This window comes from Hyaena hyaena, unplaced genomic scaffold, assembly GCF_003009895.1.
Source record: "Hyaena hyaena isolate Hyena2069 unplaced genomic scaffold, ASM300989v1 scaffold_92, whole genome shotgun sequence".
Lineage (NCBI taxonomy): Eukaryota > Metazoa > Chordata > Mammalia > Carnivora > Hyaenidae > Hyaena > Hyaena hyaena.
In genome coordinates, this window is record NW_024080723.1 from 1,614,129 (window position 1) to 1,620,128 (window position 6,000).

The following is a 6,000-nucleotide window of genomic DNA, read 5'->3' on the forward strand; positions in this document are numbered from 1 at the left end:
TGAGAACTCTCAAATTCACGTAATTAGGTATAATTATGATAATTAGAATATGGTTCAAAATTCTTAGTCTAATAGACAACAGCACCTTTTTTTACATGCTATTTTTCATGTAATAAGGGAGGTGTCTTAAGTTCTAACATATTCAAATAACAAGCACTCTTTAAAATGGTGTATGTTGCTGGAGAAGGATTTTGTAAGTTCCTAATATGTTTTTTATATTAAGTTTTTACAAGAAGGCATTGTAGTAAGAGCCTTCGTTTTTAAGCTGGGTGTTATTTCTCTGCTAACAACTTCAGCATTCAGATTCACTCAAACAATTAGGTGCAGGGAATAAAAAGAGAAGAGAAGGAAGGACAGTAGTTTTGCATTTCTTTTCCTCCTGGTGGGAAAAAACAGCTGTAAGTTTTCCTTGTCCATTTGAAAATTTCACGTTGAGGACTTAATATATCAGCCCCTGGAGGGGCTCTTTCTTTGGATCTCCTTGTAACGATTCCACTCCATGCTCTTCACTCTCAGGTTCTGGTCAGCTAAACCTCAGGAAGCCATGCCTTGGACAAGCTGGCACTCGCTCTCTGCTCTCATCGGCTTCTATTCCAATAGGAGCTCGGTAGAAAATTAATTGTTTTTGAGTTGGTTTCCTGCAAATCTTGGAATCGTTTGCCTCATTCTCTTTGGTTTGAAGATCATTTTCAAAATCTGGAGTTAATCACAGCATAGCAAAAACCACAGCCTCTTCCTCATTAGCTTTTTTTGCCACCATGGTGGCCAGATCTCCTCTGCTCCATTCCATAAAATTCAACAAAAATCTAACTTTGTAACCAAGGAAAATAGTGTCGGCTTCCCAGCATTTAAAGAGGAAACTGGGAACAGGATTTAATTCCATATTCACACAACAGCCTGGCAATACGGAGAGAAAGAAACAGATCAACCAGCCACCTTATTTCACTTAAAAACATTTTTAGGGGGTCCAGTTTTGAAACTAATGGACATACTATATTAATTTTAGATGGATAACATAATGATTTGATATGTGTGTATATTATGATACGATTACTGCAATATTCAGTTCACATCCATCCCCTCATGGTTTTTGGGGTTTTTTTTTTTTTTGTGATGAGACCTTTTAAGGTTAGTCTCTTTAGATTATTTCACTTATTTTATACTCCCTCCAATATTCCTTTCTTCCTTCTTCCTTCCTTCCATCCCTTCTCTCACTAGTGAGTGGACCTGGCATATTCTCTACAAAAATATATGTGTTGTAATGACCTCTACATCAGAAATGTACACATACCAGCAAAAGTGAACACATCCATGTACTAGCCCCCAAAAGAAGAACCTCCTTTGTCCGCCCCAGTTCACAGTCCCCCAGAAAGGTAACTTTCTCTTGTGTTCTAGGACCACATATTAATTTTGTCCTTTTTGTTTGTTTGGTTTGGGTTTTTTTTTTTTCTTTCTTCATATAGGTGGAATCCTACAGTATATGCTCTTCCTTCTGACCTCTTTCATTCAGTATTATAACTGTGGAATTTATTCACATTGTTGCTCGTAGCTACAGTTGGTTCAGCCTGTATAATACTTCATAGTGTGGGTAGGCTGCGGTTTTGAAATCCATCTAACAATTGATGGGCATTTGGCTAGGACGTGTGGTGCTGCTGCAGACGTTCTTGTAACACATCTGTTGGCGGATATCCGTCCTTGTATCTGCTGGGTGTATACCGAGGAATAGAGCTGCGGGGTCATGGGGTAAACTTATGTTCACCTTGAGGAGACTCCATCAACCTGACTTGCAAAGGAACTATAGCAGTTAGCACTCCCACCAGCAGTGTGTGGGGATGGGAGAGGGGGTGCGTTTTTTTCTGTATCTTTACCCCACCCAGTATTGTCAGTCTTTTTAATTTTGGTCCCTCTGATGGATCTTAACTTTAATTTACCTTTTCCCAGTGACTCATGAACTCAAATACCTTTTCAATATTGGCAGTTTCACGTCATCTTTTGTGAAGTACCTGTTCACGTAGTTTGCCATTTCTTTTTTTCTGCTGGGATTGTCTTTTTGATTTGTAGTTACACTTTGACTAGGAGACCTTTATCAGATATGTGGGTGGCAGGCACCTCTCACAATCTGTGGTTACCTTTTTTACTCGCTTACCAGTATCTTTGGATGAACAGACATTGCATTTTAGTTTAGTGTGGCTTACCAGTTCTTTCCCTTATGGCCCATACTCTTTGTTTCCTGTTGAAGAGATATTTGTTGGCTCAAGGTTATGAGGATACTTGTGGTTTCTTCCAGAAGATTTATTGTTCTGCCTTTCACCTGTAGCTCTTCAGTCTAGTGGAATTGATTTTTTTTTAATGATGTAAAGTAGGGAGTCAGGATTCATTTTTTTCCCCACATGGATAGCCTTAAAAAGATTGCACTGTTTCTAGATTCTCTCTTCTGTTAAATTGACTATCTTTGTGTCAATACTAAACCATGTCAACCATTACAGCTTTGGAACACGTTGGCATGGTCATTTAGAAGTAAAAGTCATAACTTTGAGGTCCTACACTCTTATTAAAGCAGGGAGTAAAGCATTAAAATTAATAAATACACAGTCATGTATTTGGAGTGGTGATCATTCATCAGAGTTCTGAAAATATGAACATAAAATCAGCCCTTTTTTTAGCCACAGGGATTTGGACATGGGAGTTCCTAATGGGATCATATGGCAAGAATATTAAATGTTTCCTTAAAGTCAGTTAACTTCTAATTTTACATGATATTTTGGTTTTCCATTGACGCAATTGTTCTAATCCATATTACTAATTTTCCCCACTTTAAGTTTTCCCTAAAGTCTTCATAAAATTACTCTCTTATATAAGTGAACATGGATATTTCTTTTTGTTTTCAGGTAAAATTGTCTGTTTTCCTCAAATGTGGTTCCTTTGGTGGTGAGAGCATTCAGAGTGTTTCTCTAATTCCTTAACTACCTTTTTCAACTGTTTTTAGAGTCTTTAAAATGGATTATCTCATGCAGTGATGATAGTTCATAGATGAGGCCAGATGCAACTAGAAGTGAAGTCCTCTAGGACCCACAAACTATTATTTTTAATTTAAAAAGTGTTTCTAAATAATTTCCAAGTAATCACCTAAGCTCTGCTCTTGTGTGCTGTTTGGAGCTAAATTCAGAATTGCCTTTTCTAAAATGATTGCTACAAATTCAGCTTTCCTGAAGTTAACATTTTAATTGACAGAGAAGACAGCACTGAAAAAGCATGTAGGAGTGTTTTTTTTTTTTTTTTTCAGTAGCATTAAAGGTATATGCATCTTTTTAAGAAGATATATTTACTTATTTACTCTTTAATTTTTTTTAAATGTTTGTTTATTTTTGAGAGAGAGAGAGAGGGAGCATGAGCAGGGGAGGGGCAGAGAGAGGAAGACACAGATTCCAAAGCAGGCTCCAGGCTGCCAGCACAGAGCCTGATGCGGGGCTCCAACTCAGAAACTACAAGATTATGACCTGAGCCGAAGTTGGATGCGTAACCGACTGAGCCACCCAGGTGCCCCTACTTATTTATTTATTTAGAGAGCATGCGTGCACCTAAGTTGGGGAGGGACAGGGAGCCGGGGAGAGAGAGAATCCCAAGAAGGCTCCACACTGCCCATGCTAAGCTCGATGCAGGGCTTGAACGCACAGTTTGATCATGACCTGAGCCAAAACCAAGAGTTGGATGCTTAACTAACAGCCACCCAGGTGTCCCTCCGTGTGTGTGTGTGTGTGTGTGTGTGTGTGTGTGTGTTTTCATGAGACCAACTGTAGGCAAAGGAAAACATATTTATCTTTCATCTTATATGCAACAATATAATCATTTGCCTTGAGAAAGTACAAGTGTGTGTATACAGAAAATAGGAAATAATATACACGGAAGAGACACCACAGAGTTGTTGAGGCATTGTATAGTAGGAAATAAAAACATTTCTTCATTTAAAAACCTGAAAGTAGTCCTTCAGCTACAAATTCAACCTTCCTTGCATATTCAGTTATGTAACATATATGGATATGGTGAGACTGCCATTCTGGTGTCTTTGTTTTTTAAGACACGATTTCCAACATGAATATTTATTAAGCCTAATATATGGCATATTTGTGATTAAATATGAATGTTATATTTTAAAGATAATTATCTTCCCCAAGTATATGTTCTTTTTTTTTTTAGTTTTTATTTAAACTCCAGTTAGTTAACATACAGTGTATTAGAATCCCCGGTGCTCATCACACCAAGTGCCCTCCTTAAATCCCAGCTTCCAATAGAAGGCAATGTCATGGTTAAGCAGAGTAATCAAAACTTTTGGCCCCTAAAAATGACCTGGAAAATGGGTTTCCTAAAGTTTGAAAACCACTTTCAGAACAGAGGTTCATGGAATGTAACTGTATCTGTTAGATTTGACTCAACACTGTTTTATTCAAATGAAGCTACCTAATACTTTCTGGTGGGGGAAAGTCAGTAAGTTTCTATTTAGATGACCAACCTGACCATTTTTTTAAATGTTTGTTTATATTTGAGAGCGAGCAAGTGGGGGAGGGGCAGAGAGAGGGGGCAGAGAATCTGAAGCGGGCCCTGTGCTGACAGCTGTGAGCCCGATCGATGTAGGGCTCGAATTCACAAACCGCAAGATTGTGACTTGTGCCCAAAGTCTGACGATCAACCGACTGAGCCACCCAGGTGACCCCCAACCTGACCATTTTTGAGAATCAAATTCAGAAAGGGTTTTACAAGTTTAATGTTGCCAAACATACCATGTGCACAGGAGAGGAGAAAATTTATTTATATTTTGAGCATTATTTAGTAGAATTTGAGTGACTGTAAACAAAAACGTAGGGGTGCCTGAGTGGCTCAGTCAGTTAAGCATCCAACTTCAGCTCAGGTCGTGATCTCACTGTTTGTGGGTTTGAGCCCCTTGTCAGACTCTGTGCTGACAACTCAGAGCCTGGAGCCTGCTTCGGATTCTGTGTCTCCCTCTCTCTTTGCCTTTCCCCTACTCATGCTCTGTCTCTCTCTGTCTGAAAATTTTTTAAAACGATTTTTTTTAATTTTTAAAAAATGTAAAGGAAGATATTCTTCGGTGTTCTGGTATTTGTTTCTATTGGAAAACACCTTAACTTTACTATAGTTTTGAATATGAACGGGCAAAAAGTTCTTATGTCTGAGTATTGTTATGGACAGACCTGGCACGAATTAAGGTAGAGATCCAGAAAACAGCAATGGCTGGAATTTAGTCTTTCTGATGATCTTGGATTGTTTGCTAACAGCTGTCTTTACTTCCTCGCACAATTTGGACTTGGATCTGAAAAAGAAATGGGATCTGGTAACGTTAAATGAAAAGCACTTGGGAGCTGTTGCTGAAACATTATAAAAGGGGAAGGAAATCCACCCACGAATTTGTTCTTTCCACTAGAAAAGAAACCCACAGATGAAGATGCCGTGTGTGGAGTCTTGAACTGCCACCAAACCATGCCAGACACACAGTTCATTTGAAAGAGTTTATTTCATGAGTGTGGTTTGATACATATAGATAGACACTCCATTCATAAAAACAAAACAACAGCCGTTTGTGATGATTCCATGAGACTAATTAGGAAAATTGGTACAGGTCTGCTCAGAAGTTATCTTGAGCCCCCCCCCCCCAAAAAAAAAATCACCGTTAGTCACATAGTTGCCACTTACCTCCCCAAACCTGTCTTTGAATACTTCATCTTTGAGGCTCCCACTCCAGCATTTTAAAAAAAGTTTATTTGATTATTTAAAGAGAGAGAACTCTTGGGGCATCTGGATAGCTCAGTCAGTTAAGCATCTGACTTCAGTTTCAGGTCATGATTTCATGGTTCATGAGTTCAAGCCCCATGTCCGGCTCTGTGCTGACAGCCCAGAACCCAGAGCCTGCTTTGGATTCTGTGTCTCCCTCTCTCTCTCTCTGCCCCTCCCCCACTCATACTCTGTCTCTCAAAAATAAAACATAAAAAA